The sequence below is a fragment of the Grammomys surdaster genome, unplaced genomic scaffold (assembly GCF_004785775.1).
Source record: "Grammomys surdaster isolate TR1022 unplaced genomic scaffold, NIH_TR_1.0 65, whole genome shotgun sequence".
Lineage (NCBI taxonomy): Eukaryota > Metazoa > Chordata > Mammalia > Rodentia > Muridae > Grammomys > Grammomys surdaster.
Genome location: NW_021604567.1, coordinates 20,053,196 through 20,070,130, shown reverse-complemented (window position 1 = coordinate 20,070,130; position 16,935 = coordinate 20,053,196). Strand labels below are relative to the sequence as shown.

General features: G+C 40.1%; 1 protein-coding gene across 2 annotated transcripts in view; it reads left to right on the top strand.

Annotated features, from left to right (window-relative positions):
- The window catches only part of Ggact (gamma-glutamylamine cyclotransferase), a 36,217-nt gene that overhangs the window by 4,912 nt on the left and 14,370 nt on the right, over positions 1-16,935 (top strand). The window lies entirely within an intron of this gene.

Sequence of the window (16,935 nt, the reverse complement as noted above, 5' to 3'; positions counted from 1 at the left end):
ACCTGCCTACCTGCTGCCATACTTCCTGCCATGATGGTCATGGATTAACCCTCTGAAACTGTAAGCAAGCCCCCAGTTAAATGTTTTCTTTTATAAGCTGCCTTGATCATGGTGTCTCTTGACAGCAATAGAACAGTAACTAAAACAGTGTCTCATCAACAGAGGCAGGGCGAGTGCACTTCAATAGCAGTGAGTATACGTCACTCTAAATCATGGCTTCTAAATGCCATTTTCTAATAGGAATAATAGGGTCCTTGGAGAAATGGCTGATCCATGGAATGGGACATGACATCCAAAAGGAATCTGGACTTGGAATTGGACAAAGTCTTGAGCCAGAAAGCAAGGAAAGTACTCAGAAAATGAGTCAAAGGGACAGGGAAACCTGCTAAATGGGCTCTACCTGTCCAAAGCAGGGACAGTTTGAGCATCCAAAAAATAATAATAGCATTGGCTGTAGTGGGAGACATAAATCTGCAGACATACACATAAGAAAATAAATGAGCAAGGATGGTGAGTGGGGTGTGTGCATAGTCTTGAAGTGCTTCCTCAGAGTTCTTGTCAGCCCTCAAGGAAAGGGTGAGACTTCATGAGGGAAGCCTGCCAGTCACCACATAGATGAGGCAATTGGAATGAACATCATCAAAATGACACAAATTGAAGTCAAGTGCCATGTGATAGATGGTGGGGAGGACATTTTTAATGGTTGCTGCTGAGCATATAACCGGAGACAACAAATTGAAAGACATTCAGTGAAATAAATGTCCTGAGAGTCTGTAAGTGATCACAGCAGTCCAAGACTGAGGAATTGTTAAAACCAGAGGAGACCTAAGAACACAAAAGTCCATGCAAGGCTCTGAATATTACTAACATCATGGCCAGAGCTGGGAAAGGTGGTAGTGCTGGGAAACGGTGCTTTTGCCTGATGTTGAGGATTGCTGGCCATATACCTGGTGGGAATAGACACAGACTATTGTCTGTGTATTGAGAGCTGGGCAACTTGGGGCTAGCAGCTTACACATGCACTTACTGCGTGCACACATTTGCTGCACATCTATCACACACCAGACTGTTGAGCAAAGTTGCTGGTACTTGAACAGGTTCTGGGCTAGAAGACAGGGCTGCAATGTTCTTTTGTCAGTTCATTGCATGCCTGTAGCCAGGGGTATCACACAGGAGAGGTGGTGGTGCTTAAAAGTGACAAGAAACCCTGTAGAGTTTTCCTAGGTAGAATGTTGAGGAATAAAAAGTTTTTCCTAAAGGAAATAGCAGCCTTCTGAGCAAAGAGGAGGATACATGGTGTGACCAGTTGGCTGACTGACCTTTGTGATCCACATTCAAATTTAGATACCTCCTAATCCTTCCTAAACAGTTCTACCAACTGGAGACTAAGTATTTAAACATATGAATCCGTGGGGGCCATTCTCATTCAAACCAATGTAGGGAAGGGGAGTTTGAATAACTCTAGCTCCAGGGAATCTGATGATGGCTTCTTGCTTCTGAGAGCACGCGGTCCTATGTGCATGAACCGCCCCTGCAACCTCCATGCACATAAACAAATCTTTAAAGAAAGGAAGTGTGGGTCACCAACTCTCATTGTTATTTACTATTAAGAAAAATTGTTTATAAGGCCATGTGGTGGTGCATTCCTCCAGTCCCAGCACTCAGGAGGAGCTCTGTGAGTTCAAGGCCATCCTGGTCTATATAGTGAACTACATAGATTTGTCTTGAGGGGGTGGAGGTGGGTTCATGGACTTGTGTCCATAGACATTAGCTTTGGCAGAGGGGTTTGTAGGGCCCGATTGCTGTCTAAAAAGCAATAAAAGGCATGTTTCAAACACTTTTAAGTTGTAAAGTGGTGATGAAAATAATGATATTTTACAGGGCAAATACATACTAAACTTGAAAATCCTCTTTTGGGATTTGAGTTTTAAATTATCTCTCAGCTATTTTAATTGGTTTCAACTTGAGGTAGAACAAACACTCATAGAATGTGACTGCTTTGGGGAAAGTAGAAAAAAAGGCTTAATTTTGAGTTCAGTTTCTCTTTTTTTTTTCCCTTCATTTTTTTTCCTTTTATTGAAAATAGTTTTTTTCTCTTACAACATATCTTGACTACAGTTTCTCCTCCCTCCTCCCAGTTCCTCACAACTTCCCTTCCCATCTGGATCCACTCCCTTTTTGTCTCTCATTAGGAAACAAACAAACAAACAAACAAAAAACCAGGCTTCTATGAGATAACTACCAAACATAACAAAATAAAAATAATAAGATAAAGCAAAAGCCATCACACCAAGGCTGAACAAGGCAACCCAGCAGAAGGAAAAGAGCCCCAAGAGCAGACACAAGAATCAGAGACCCACTCATTCACACTCAGGAGTCCCATAAAAATACTAAACTGAAAGCTGTAATTTATACTCAGAGGACCTGTGGAGATAGATCATGTTGGGCCTGTGCTTGCTGCTTCCATCTCTGTGAGTTCTTGTGAGTCCTGCTTAGTTGACTCAAAGGGCCCTGTTCTCCTGGTGTCCTCCATCCCCTCTGGTTCTTAACATTCTTTCTGCCCTTCTTCTCTGGTCCCTGAGGTCTGAGGGGAGAAATTTGAGGAAGACATCTCATTTAGACTCTTTCTCCCTATAATGTCTGGCTGTGGGTCTCTGCACATGTTCCTATCTGCTGCCAGAGGGGGCTTCTCTGGTGATGACTGAATGAGGTATTGGTCTATGTATGAGTATAACAGAATATTATTAGGAGTCACTTTGTTGGTACTTTCTTTTTTAAGGACCAGTAGTATTTGATTTTATGCTAGGCCTCTGGGCTATCTAATCTTAGTTCTTGGTCACACACTATCTCATGAAGTGGACCTTAAGTCAGATCACACATTGGTTGGCTACTCCCACACAAGTTCTGTGCCATCATTGCCCTAGCATATCTTGTTAATGGCTAAGGATGTTGAACATTTCTTTCTTGGATATTTGAATTTTCTTTATTGAGAATTCTCTGTTTAGATTAGTACCCCATTTTTAATTGCATTTTTTTATATATATATATATCCAGTTTCCTGAGTTCTTTATATATTTTGGACATTAGTCCTCTACCAGATGTGGAGTTGGTAACAGTCTTTTCCCAGTCCATTGGCTTCCTGCTTTATCCAAATAATGGTGTCCTTTGCCTTATAGAAGTTTTCAGTTTGATGAGATCCCATTTATTTGTCCCAGTGCCTGTGCTATTGGTGTTCTGTTCAGGAAGTTGTCTCCTGTGCCAATGAGTTCAAGGCCATTCCCTACTTCCTCTTCTATCAGTTTCACTGTATCTAGTTTTATGTTGAGATCTTTGATCCACTTAGACTGGAGTGCTGTACAAGATGATAAATATGATCTATTTGCATTCTTCTACATGCAGACATGCAGTAACATCAGTTTGTTGAAGATGCTGTATTTTATTCTAGTGTGTATTTCTGGCTTTTTTTCTTCTTAATCAGGTTTCCAGAGGTGAGTATATTTATGTTTGGGTCTTCAGTTTGATTCCATTGATCATTGTGTCTGTTTTTATGTCACTGCTATGCAGTTTTTTCATTTCTATAGCTCTGTATTACAACTCGAAATCAGGAATGGTGAGGCCTCTACCAGTTCTTTTATTGTTCAGGATTGTTTTAGCTATCCAGGTTTTTTATTTTTCTTGTGAGGTTGAGTATTGTCATGTCAAGGTCTGTGAATTGTATTGGAATTTTGATAGAGATTGCATTGAATTTGTAGATTGCTTTTGGTAGGATGGTTATTTTTACTGTATTAATTCTACCCATCTATGAGCATAGGGGATCTTCCATCTTCTGGTACCTTCTTCATTTTCTTTCTTCAAAGACTTGAGATGTTTTTTCAACAAGTCATTTACTTGTTTGGTTAGAGTTACTCCAAGATAGCTTTTGTTATTTGTGGCTATTGTGAAAGATACTGTTTCCTTGATTTTTTTTTTCTCAGTCTGTTTGTCATTTGAATATAGGAGACCTACTGAATTTTTTTTTTTACTTAAATTTTTATCCAGCCTCTTTGCTGAAAGGGTTTATCAGTTGTAGAGCTTTCCCAGTGGAATTTTTAGGGTCAGTTATGTATACTATCGTATCATTTGCAAATAATGATACTTTGGCTTCTTTCATTCCAATTTGTATCCCCATGATCTCCTTCAGTTGTCTTATTTCTCTAAGACTTCTGGTACTGTATTGAGTAGATGTGGAGAAAGTAGACAACCTTGTCTTGTTCCTAATTTTAGTGGTATTGTTTTGAGTTTCTCTCCATTTAATTTGATGTTGGCTATTGGCTTGCTGTAAACTGTCTTTATTAAATTTGTTGATTTTTGCATATTGAGCCATTCTTGCATCTCCGGGATGAAACCTACTTGATCATGAGGGATGATCTTTTTGATGAGTTATTGGATTTGTTTTGTATTTTATTTAGTATTTTTGCATCTGTTTTCATAAGGGAAATTGGTTTGTAATTCTATTTCTTTGTTGGATTTTTATATGGTTTGGGTAACAGGGTTACTGTGGCCTCATAAAATTAACTAGGCAATGTTCCTTCTGTTTCTATTTTGTGAAATAATTTTAGGAATATTATATCTCACTCTTCTTTGAAAGTCTGGTAGAATTTGCACTAAAGCCATCTGCCCATGGGCTTTGTTTTGGTTGGGAGACTTGTACTGACTGCTTATATTTCACCAAGTATTATAGGTCTATTTAAATTGTATATTTAATTTTTATTTCACTTTGGTAAGTGGTATCTACTGAGAGAATTATCCATTTATTTCAGCTTTTCCAATTTGGTGCTGTACCAAATTGGTATTGGTTTTTAAAGTATGTCCTTAATGGAGCTCTGGATTTCTTCAGTCCGTTATATCCCCGTTTTTGTTTCTGATTTTGTTAATTTCAATATCCTCTCTCTGCCTTTTAGATAGTTTGGATAAGGATTTTGTCTATCTTGTTGATTTCCTCAAAGAACCAGCTGTTTGTTTAATTGATTCTTTGTATTGTTCTCTGTTTCTATTTTATTGGACCTGAGTTTATTTCTTGTTGGTCTATCAGCCCTGAGTTTGATTATTTCTGGCCGGTCTACTCCTTTTGGGTATGATTACTTCTTTTTGTTATAGAGCGTTCAGGTGTGCTGTTAAACTGCTAGCATGAGATCCCCTCTGGTATTATTTTCCCATGTAGGTACTCAGTACCGTGAACTTGCCTCTTAGAATCCCTTTCATTGTGTCTCATAAATTTGGGTATGCTATGTATTAATTTTCATTGAATTCTAGAAAGTATTTTTTCTTTATTTCTGCCTTGTTTTATTTTTCACTCAGTAAAGAGTTGTTCAATTTCCATGAGTTTGTAAGCTTTCTGTTGTTTCTGTTGTTGTTGATATCCAGCTTTAATCTGTGGTGATCTGATAGGATACAGAGTTATTTCAATTTTTTTTTATCTGTTAAGACTTGCTTCATGTCCAGGTATGGGGCAGTCTTGGAGAAAGTTTCATGAGATGCAGAGAAGAAGGTAGATTATTTGTGTTTAGGTGAAATGTTCTGTAAATATCTGTTATATCTATTTGGTTTCTAGCATCTGTTAGCTCCAGTGTTTATCTGTTAGTTTTTGTCTGGATATACATCCATTGATGAGAGAGAAGTACTGAAGTCTCCCACTATTAGTGTGTGAGGGCCAATATGTGATCTAAGCTATAATAGTGTTTCTTTTTACAAACATGAGTACCCTTGTGTTTGGGCCATAGATGATAACAATTGAAATACCATCCTGATGGATTTTTTTCCTTTGATGAGTAAGCAGTGTCTTTTCCTACCTCTTTTGGTTTTGGTTTAAAGCCTATTTTGTTAGATATTTAAATGGCTACACCTGCTTGTTTCTTAGGTCCATTTGCTTGAAATATCTTTTCTAACTCTTTACCCTGAGGTAATGCTTTCCTTGATGGTGAGATGTGTTTCTTGAATGCAGCAACAGGATGAATACTGGTTTTGAATCCATTCTGTTAGTCTATGTCTTATCTTGGGGAATTGAGACCATTGATAGAGAGATATCAATGACTAATAATTGTTGATTCCTGTTATGTTGTTGTTGTTGATGGTGGTGTGTGTTTGTTTCCCTTCTTTTGATTTTGCCCGTCTAAGAGTATTTATTCCTGTTCAATATTTTCCTTCTAGTACCTTCTGTAGAGCTGGATTTGTAGATAGATATTGTTTAAATTTGGCTTTACTGTAGAATATCTTATTTTCTCCATCTATAGTTATTGAAAGTTTTGCTAGATATAGTTTTTTGGGCTGGTATCTGTGGTCTCTTAAAGTCTGCAGCACATCTGTTTAGGCCCTTCTGGCTTTTAGAGTCTCCATTGGGAAGTCAGGTGTAATTCTAATAGGTTTGCTCTTATGTTATTTGCCTTTTTCCCTTGTAGCTTTTAATATTCTTTCTTTGTTTCTTATGTTTAGTGTTTTGATTATTATGTGCCAAGGGGACTTTTTTCCTGGTCCAATCTATTTAGTGTTCTGTATGCTTCTTGTACCTTTATAGGCATCACTTTCTATAGGTTAGGAAATTTTTCTTCTATGATTTTGTTGAAAGTATTTTCTAAGCCTTTGAGCTGGTATTCTCCTTCCTTTATTCTTACTATTCTTAGATTTGGTCTTTTCATAGTCTCCCAGATTTCCTGAATTTTTTTTTTCAGAAGTTTTGTAGATTTAAGATTTTCTTTGACCAGTGTGTCCATTTCTTCAATAATATCTTTAATGCCTGACATTCTTTCTTCCTTCTCTTATATCTGTTGGTGAAGCTTGCTTACCTCTGTAGTTCCTGTTAGCATTTCTAAATTTTTCATTTTGAGAATTCCATCAGTTTGCATCTTCTTTATTGATTCTATTTCTGTTTTCAGGTCTTAAGAAGATTTTATTCATTTCCTTCTATTGTTTGTGTTTTCTTGGGTTTCTTTAATAATTCTTTTATTCTTGAGTTTCTTTTATTCATTTCCTCTAATGGTTTGTTTTTATTTTCCTGGATGTTTAAACAAATTCCTCTTTAAGGACCTCTATCATCTTCATATAGTCAGTTTTTTTTTAATAATTTATTTATTTATTTATTTATTTTAATTTCTTTTTTTTTTTTGAACATGAAATGCTTTTTTATAGCATGTTTTACAAGGGGAGAGGTTAGAAGGGCCAGGTGGTGGAAAAGTACAAAATCTTCTTGGCCTGTGCCTTGAAACATGTCATGGTCTATACGGTACATTGCCTTGAATTAGGATCTACCTGCTGTTCTTCAGAAGATATGGTACACTGCTTGAGTTATTGTCTCCCTGGTATTCTTAAGATGATATGATACTCTGCTTTGAGTCTATCTGCAGTTGCTAAGCAGGATCTTGCAGTTGCCAAGCTTCAGAGGACATTGTGCAGGTGGGGAAAGGTAGGGGGTGAGGGTAAGGGCGAGGGTCCTGGCTTCTGGCATCTCCCCCTTCTCTGTTTAGTTAGAGAAGGCATCTTATGATCAATCCCAACTATGTGAATTTTGAATTTGGATGTCTAATTATGGGGGGTCTTAGACAAGTTCACAACCCCAAAACACTGATGTGAGACAAGTCACATCGATGGTCGAAGGTTTTAGGCTGTCGACGATGGGCAACGTCAAGGGACTCCGATGTGGGTGAAAGGAGGGTGAGAGCCCTGTCTTAGGCCATGTAGGCTGCACCCACTCCCAGCACCACGCACTCCTTTTCGGCTGCATTGGGTGGGCCCCTGGGAAGTGGACCTACAATAATCCCATCATTGGGCTAACTCACAGCCATCCTAGTCTCTTGTAAATGTTCAAGTTACCAACCATTTGTCAGTTTGGGGTGTAATATTGTCATAAAGGAAGGCTCCCCAATGTTAGCGGCCATATCAAGGGCGGCCTTGGTTTAGGAAAAAGCCAATTTTTGTTGTGGTGATCAAGAGGCCAAGCTCTCTAGCGAGAGAAACGAGAGAAACGAGGGCAAAGCCAGGCATACCAGGAACCCTTCTGGAGGGCGTGGAAGTCTAGCGGTCGACCGTAGGGGGAGGCAGGGGAGCTGGCAGCTGTGTCAGTCTCCTGCAGAGTCACTTCTGGATCCTCTTCAATTTTCGGCTGATGGTAATGAACTTCAACCGTCTTCTTGATGGCAGCATCAACCTGGTTCCGTGGATGACAGGTCGCAGGCGACGATCTCTGTCTCGCTCAATCTTGATGTCGTGCGCACATCCTCTCAATGAGGGTCTGTCCAGAGGGGTCCATGCCTCGAGCCCCTCATCTGGGTGCCACTTGACCCGACCGGCAGGTCCTAGTTATTCGTGGGGACGAGGAGGACTGCAACCTGCTATTCTTCAGAAGATATGGTACACTGCTTTGAGTCTATCTGCAGTTGCCAAGCAGGATCTTGCAGTTGCCAAGCTTCAGGGGACCTTGTGCAGGTGGGAAAAGGTAGGGGGTGAGGGTAAGGGCGAGGATCCTGGCCTTTGGCCCATCTGGATTAGAACTTCTAACAGCAGGCATCACGGGTGATTCATTTTTACCTGGAAAGAAAAAAGAAGGGGATTCTCAGGGAGATTTCTCTTCCCTGGATGTAAATTGTATTCATCGTATTTATGGTTGGGCCTGGCTTTGTGAGGGTATCTATTTTTTTCATTAATATTTGTGGAAGCCAGTTAGCTGTGCCTTCTGTGGTATTGGACAGGCATATCAGTCCTCGGCTCCATAAGGGAACTGGGTCTGGGGCATTCCATTTACGGGTATGAGGGTCCTTCCCCATATCTGTGGCAAAGTTTTGTTGGTCTTGGTGGTGCCTGAGGTTACCAACATGGTCAGCAAGAGATTTGCCATGAGCTTTCAGCTTTAGAGAGAGAAAAGTGAACAAGGCATGATGGAGAGTATTTCAGGGGGACTCCTTCTGAGGGGGTACCGTTCCCCCTCTTTTGTTTTTAAAGCCAATTTTTCAGAGTTCTTGTAAAGTCAGGGCAGAAGTGCCAACAGTTGCTCCTTCCACACTCAGAGAGTCATGAAGACCTTATTTAAGGATATATAAATCTATATTAATAATCTTTTGTCAAAGGACTTTTATAGCACCACTGACAATTAATCAGATTATATGATATATCGATTAGAAATAGCTTTTTCTACTTTTTGTGAGATTACCTCTCTTTTGTCAATTAACTGTTGAGGAGGTTAGGGTTTACCTCTCTCTTGAGAGTATTGAACAGAGATTTAAGTTCTTTTGTGGAGAGCTTAAAATAGGATCTTAGCCAATTTGCAACTCCTAGAAACTTTTGAAATTAATTTAAAATAAGTAAACTCCCTTTTTTAAAAAAAAAATCCTTTATCTGTGTGGGTTTTTTATTGGATATTTTACGTATTTACCTTTCAATGTTATCTCCTTTCTCATTCTCCCCCAAAATCCCTTATCCCATACCCCCTCCTCCTAATTTTTGTGATAGTGTGCTCCAAACATCCTCCCAGTCCCATCTCCCTGCTCTCAAATTCCCACACAGTAGGGGATCCAAACTTTCGGGGACCTTGGCCCTCCACTTTCACTGAAGTCTGACAAGGTCACCCTCAATTCCTTATACAGGTGCGTGAGTCCCTCCCTTTGTGCTCTCTGGTTTAGACTTTGGGAGTTCTGGTTGAAACTTTTGATACTCCTTCTAGAAAGGACCAACGCATTCATACTTTGGTCTTCCTTCTTCTATGTGAGTTTTATGTGGTCTATATGTAGATTCTTAGAAATTGTGAGCTTTTGGGCTAATATCCACTTATCAGTGAGTGCATACCATGTATGTTCTTTTGAGATTGGGTCATCTCACTCAAGATGATATTTTCCAGCTCCATCCATTTGCCTAGGAATTTCGTGAACTCATTGTTTTTAATAGATGAGTAGTACTCCATTGTATAAATGTACCACATTTTCTGCATCCATTCTTCTGTCGAAGGGCATCTGGGTTCTTTCCAACTTCTGGCTATTATAAATAAGGCTGCTATGAACATGGTGGAGCATGTGTTCCTGTTGTATGTTGAAACGTCTTTTGGGTATATGCCCAGGAGTGGTATAGCTGGGTCCTCAGGTAGCACTATGTTCAATTTTCTGAGATACTGCCAGACTGCCTTCCATAGTGGTTGTACCAGTTTACAATCCCACCAACAGTGGAGGAGTGTTCCTCTTTCTCCACATCCTCGCCAACATGTGCTGTCACCTGTGTTTTTGATCTTAGCCATTCTGACTGGTGTGAGGTGGAATCTCAGTGTTGTTTTCATTTGCATTTCCCTGATGACTAGTGATGCTGAACACTTCTTTAGGTGCATCTCAACCATTCGAGCTTCCTCAGTTAAGAATTCTTTGTTCAGCTCTGTGCTCCATTTTTTAATAGGGTTCTTTGATTGTCTAGAGTCTAATTTCTTCAGTTCTTTGTATACCTTGGATATTAGCCCTTTATCAGATGTAGGGTTGGTGAAGATCTTTTCCCAATCTGTTGGTTGCCGCTCTGTCCTATTGACTGTGTCCTTTGCTTTACAGAAGCTTTGCAGCTTTATGAGGTCCCATTTGTCAATTTTTGGTCTTAGAGCACAGGCCATTAGTGTTCTGTTCAGGAACTTTTTCCCTGTTCCTATGTGTTCCAGGCTTTTCCTCAGTTTCTCTTCTATTAGTTTCAGTGTGGCTGGTTTTAGGTGGAGATCCTTAATCCACTTGGAATTGAGCTTTGTACAAGGAGATAAGTATGGATTAATTTGCATTCTTCTACATTCTGACCACCAGTTGGACCAGTACCATTTGTTGAAAATGCTATCTTTTTTCCACTGGATGGTTTTAGCTCCTTTGTCAAAGATCAAGTGACCATAGCTATGGGGGTTCATTCTTGGGTCTTCTATTCTATTCCATTGATCTTCCCGCTTGTCTCTGTTCCAATACCACACAGTTTTTATCACTATTGCTTTGTAGTACAGCTTGAAGTCAGGGATGGTGATTCCCACAGAAGTTCTTTTATTGCTGAGAGTAGTTTTCGCTATCCTGGGTTTTTTGTTATTCCAAATGAATTTTAAGATTGCTCTTTCTATCTCTGTGAAGAATTCAGTGGGAATTTTGATGGGGATTGCATTAAATCTGTAGATGGCTTTTGGCAAAATAGCCATTTTTACTATATTAATCCTTCCAATCCATGAGCATGGGAGATCTTTCCATCTTCTGAGATCTTCTTCGATTTCTTTCTTCAGGGGCTTGAAGTTCTTGTCATACAGGTCTTTTACTTGCTTGGTTATGTTCACATCAAGGTATTTTGTATTATCTGTGACTATATTTCCTTATATTGCGAAGGGTGTCATTTCCATAATTTCTTTCTCAGCCAGTTTATCTTTTGAGTAGAGGAAGGCTACTGATTTGCTTGAGTTAATTTTATATCCAGCCACTTTGCTAAAGTTGTTTATCAGGTTTAGGAGTTCGCTGGTGGAAGTTTTGGGGTCACTTAAGTATACTATCATATCATCTGCAAATAGTGAGATTTTGACTTTTTCCTTTCCAATTTGTATCCCTTTGACCTCCTTGTGTTGCCTAATTGCTCTGGCTAGGACTTCCAATACTATATTAAATAAGTAGGGGGAGAGTGGGCAGCCTTGCCTAGTCCCTGATTTTAGTGGGATTGCTTCAAGTTTCTCTCCATTTAGTTTAATGCTGGCTACTGGTTTGCTGTAAATTGCTTTTACTATGTTTAGGTATGGACCTTGAATTCCTGACCTTTCCAAGACTTTTATCATGAAGGGGTGTTGAATTTTGTCAAATGCTTTCTCAGCATCTAGTGAGATGATCATGTGGTTTTTTTCTTTGAGTTTGTTTATATAATGGATTACATTGATGGATTTCCGAATATTGAACCAACCCTGCATTCCTGGGATGAAGCCAACTTGATCGTGATGGATAATTGTTTTGATGTGTTCTTGAATTCGGTTCGCTAGAATTTTATTGAGTAATTTTGCATCAATGTTCATAAGGGAGATTGGCCTGAAGTTCTCTTTCTTTGTTGGGTCTTTGTGTGGCTTAGGTATGAGTGTAATTGTGGCTTCAAAGAATGAGTTGGGTAGTGTACCTTCTGTTTCTATTTTGTGGAATAGTTTGAAAAGAATTGGGATTAGGTCTTCCTTGAAGGTCTGATAGAATTCTGCACTAAAACCGTGTGGTCCCGGACATTTCTTTGTAGGGAGACTTTTAATGACTGCTTCTATTTCCTTAGGGGTTATGGGACTGTTTAGATGGTTTATCTGGTCCCGATTTAACATTGGTAACTGGTATTTGTCTAGAAAATTTTCGATTTCATCCAAATTTTCCAATTTTGTTGCGTATAGGCTTTTGTAGTAGGATCTGATGATTTTTTAAATTTCCTCAGTTTCTGTTGTTATGTCACCCTTTTCAGTTCCGATTTTATTAATTTGGATACTGTCTCTCTCCCCTCTGATTAGTCTAGCTAAGGGTTTATCTATCTTGTTGATTTTCTCAAAGAACCAGCTTCTGGTTTTATTGATTCTTTGGATAGTTCTTTTTGTTTCTATTTGGTTGATTTCAGCCCTGAGTTTGATTATTTCCTGCCTTCTACTCCTCTCGGGTGTATTAGCTTCTTTTTGTTCTAGGTCTTTCAGGTGCATTGTCAAGCTGCTAGTGTATGCTCCCTCCAGTTTCTTTTTGTAGGCACTTAGAGCTATGAATTTTCCTCTTAGCACTGCTTTCATTGTATCCCATAGATTTTGGTATGATGTGTCATCATTTTCATTAAATTCTAAAAAGTTTTTAATTTCTTTATTTTTTCCCTTACCTGATTATCAAGGAGTAGGGTGTTGCTCAGTTTCCATGTGAATGTGGGCTCTCTATTGTCTTTGTCATTTTTGAAGACCAGCCTTAGACCATGGTGAGATCAGATGCAGGGAATTATTTCAATTTTTTAATATCTGTTGAGGTCTGTCTTGTGCCCAATTATATGGTCTATTTTGGAGAAGGTACCATGAGGTGCTGAGAAAAAGGTATATTCTTTTGCTTTAGAGTGAAATGTTCTATAGATATCTGTTAAGTCCATTTGGTTCATAACTTCTGTTAGTTTCACTGTATCTCTATTTAGTTTCTGTTTCCATGATCTATCCTTTGCTGAGAGTGGGGTGTTGAAGTCTCCCACTATTATTGTGTGAGGAGCAATGTGTGTTTTGAGCTTTAGTAAGGTTTCTTTTATGAAAGTTGATGCTCTTGTATTTGGCGCATAGATATTCAGAATTGAGAGTTCATGTTGGTTGACTTTTCCTTTGACAAGTATGAAATGCCCTTCCTTATCCTTTTTGATAGCTTTAAGTTGAAAGTCGATTTTATTCGATATTAGAATGGCTACTCCTGCTTGTTTCTTAGGGCCATTTGCTTGAAAAATTGTTTTCCAACTTTTACTCTAAGGTAGTGTCTGTCTTTGTCACTGAGATGGGTTTCCTGTAAGCAGCAAAAAGCTGGGTCCTGTTTGTGTATCCAGTCCATTAGCCTATGTCTTTTTTATTGGAGAATTGAGTCCATTGATATTAAGAGATATTAAGGAGAGGGTGTTGTTTCTTCCTGTCATTTATGTGGTTATCTTCTTTTGGGTTTGATGGAAAAGGATTATTTTCTTGCTCTTTCTAGGGTATGATTGCCCTCCTTGTATTGGAGCTTTCCTGCTATTATCCTTTGTAGAGCTGGATTTGTGGGAAGATACTGTGTAAATTCAGTTTTGTCATGGAATATCTTAGTTTCTCCGTCTATGGTAATTGAGAGTTTTGCTGGGTAAAGTAGCTTTGGCTGGCATTTATGTTCTCTTAGGGTCTGTATGATATTTGTCCAGGATTTTCTGGCTTTTATAGTATCTGGTGAGAAGTCAGGTGTAATTCTGATAGGTTTGCCTTTATATGTTACTTGGCCTTTTTCCCTTACTGCTTTTAAAATTCTTTCTTTGTTTTGTGCATTTTGTGTCTTGATTATTATGTGACGGGAGGTATTTCTTTTTTGATCTAGTCTGTTTGGTGTTCTGTAGGCTTCTTGTGTGATTATGGGCATCTCATTCCTTAGGTTAGGGAAGTTTTTCTCAATAATTTTGTTGAAGATATTTACTGGCCCTTTAAGTTGGGAATCTTCACTCTTATCTATACCTATTATCCTTAGGTTTGGTCTTCTCATTGCGTCCTGGATTTCCTGGATATTTTGAGATAACAACTTTTTGCATTTTGCATTTTCTTTGATAGTTGTGTCAATATTTTCTAAGGTATCTTCTGCACCTGAGATTCTTTCTTCTATCTCTTGTATTCTGTTGGTGATGCTTGTGTCTATGACTCCTGATTTCTTTCTTAGGTTTTCTATCTCCAGGGTAGTCTCCCTTTGTAATGTCTTTATTGTTTCTACTTCCATTTTTATGTCCTGGATGGTTTTGTTCAATTCATTCATCTGTTTGTTTGTGTTTTCTTGTAATTCTTTAAAGGATTTTTGTGTTTCTTTAAGGACTTCATCCTATTTTCCCGTGTTCTCCTCAAGTTTTTTGATAGTGTTATTTATTTCCTTCTTATAGTCCTCTAGCATCATCATTAGAAGTGATTTTAGATCTGGTTCTTGCTTTCCTGGTGATATAGGGAGTTCAGGACTTTCTAATGTGGAAGAACTAGGTTCTGATGATGTCAAGTACCTTGGGTTGCTGGTGCTTGTGTTCTTGCACTTGCCTTTCGCCATCTGGATCACCTTTGTGCTATCGGTGCTGTCTCTGACTGGGGCCTGTCTTTCCTATTATCTAGGTTGTGTCAGAGCTGTTTGGGATGGGTTTTGCTGCTTGAGTTAGAGCTGAGGCCCAAGATGTGCTTGGTGCTCAGGTGGAAACCGGAAGGGGCCGGGGCTCCGGGTCAGGAGCGGATTCCTGGGTCCCAGTGAGTCCCAGTGGGTCCCAGTGGGTCCCAGTTGTTCCCTGATTGGGGGCGAGCACTGCCACCTCCTAGCCTAAGAAACTGCTTGAGCTAGCTAGAGCCACCTAGAGCCCAGCTACCTCTAGGATCTGTCAGATTGGGTGCAGAGCTGACTCTCGGGATCTGCTCCGGCACAGACCGGAAGGAACCCACGCTCCGGGCCTGGAGTGAACTCCTGGGTCCCAGTGGGTCCCAGCCGCTCCCTGTTTGGGGGCAAGCACTGCCACCTCCTAGCCCAAGACCCTGCTTGGCACAGAGGTCCTGAGAGCCCCGCTTCCTCTGGATTCTGCGAGATTGGGTGCAGATCTGCCTCCCGGGATTCGCAAGTGCTCGGGCCCAGACCGGATGGAGCCCGCTCTGGGCCAGGAGCGAATTCCTGGGTCCCAGTGGGTCCCGCTTGCTCCCTGTTTGGGGTGAGTGCTGCTTTTTCCTTACCTGGGATGCTGCGTGAGTTCAAGCTCCTGGGAGTCCCTGTTTCTCTTGGTTTTCTGGGGTTGGGTACGGAGCTGCCGCCTGTGACCTGCTCTATGCTCGGGCCCAAACCAGAAGTCCCATATAGTCAGTTTTAACATCATTCTCTGGTGCTTCAACTGTGTTGGAATATTTGGAGTCTGCTGTAGTAGGACAGCTGGGCTCTAATGAAGACAGATTGCTCTGGCTGTTTTGATTGTGTTTTTATATTGTCAAATAGGCACCTGGGTTTAGGATTTTTATAGTCAAGGTGCTAATTTTTGAATTAGTCATTTTGGGAGGGTGTTTTATTCTTTGGTTTCTGTTTCCTATCTAGATTTGCAGAGAATGTGATGGCTGTATTCCCTGGTAGGGTGATTCCAGGCTCATACCTGGAAATGACAACCAGCCGTAGGCCTGAGACAGGGTAACTTGGTGGTTTATACTTAGATTGACTGACAGACATGGCTATCCAGTATGAGTCTGTTGGTTGTATAAGGGCAACTTTATAGTGTGACTGGGTTTCAAGTTGGATGTGTTTTCATTGTATTTGGTGCTGTTAGGCTTCAGATGTCACTTCCGTAGGTTCATGTGATGGAACACTTTGTCCTCATTACTGTTTTCAGATGTTGCAGAGCCTTTAAAATGTGGCCTTGGGGGTGGGGATAAGCTTTGAGGCTTATACCTGGATATAACCAAGCAGCCTCATATTCCTGCCAAACTCAAAAGCTTCTCCTGCCTTCATCTACTGTGATGGACTGTATCCTACTCAAATCATGAATGAAAATGTTTCCTACCTTCATGTTAATTGTCCTGTGTTGAGCCTTGTTAACTACCATAGATCCCTTGCCCCCTCCCACTGGGCCTTGCTTCTTCTTGGCCAGGAACCCATACACACCCTCAATAACCAGGACCTTGACCTTAATCTTGAACTCCGTGTAGTCGTTTGGCTCTCTGTCCTAAAGAAATTGACTGGTGGTGTGCGCCTTTAATCCTAGTACGTGGGAAGCAAAGGCAGGCAGAACTCTGAGTTTGAGACCAACCTGGTTTACAGAGAGAATTCCAGGGCACCCAGGTCTACACAGAGAAACCCTGCTTTGGAAGAAAAAAAAAAAAAGGTAAGGAAGAAATTTGACTGGTGAGCTTGTAAACAGAGCACATTTGGCAGCCTACCAAGGAGCCTCACTTGCACTTTTATTCCCTTCATTTTGAGTAGGTCATTCTTCTGAAGGAGGAGAGTTGTTTAAATGGGTTAAAGTCTCATCTTTCTGGAGTATTTTGTTAGTAAACTACAGAGAATTGTAGAGAATAGCTTTGTGGAATATTTTAAATTGCTCTCTCAGGCTTCTTAGTTTTTAAATTAGGAATATAAAGTTTGTTAAATTGAGCTGGAAATTTGGCTCACTTGTAGAGCACATGCCTACCATTGAGGCCTTGAGTTTGATCCCTAGAACACACACACACACACACAGAGAGAGAGAGAGAGAGAGAGAGAGAGAGAGAGAGAGAGAGAGAGA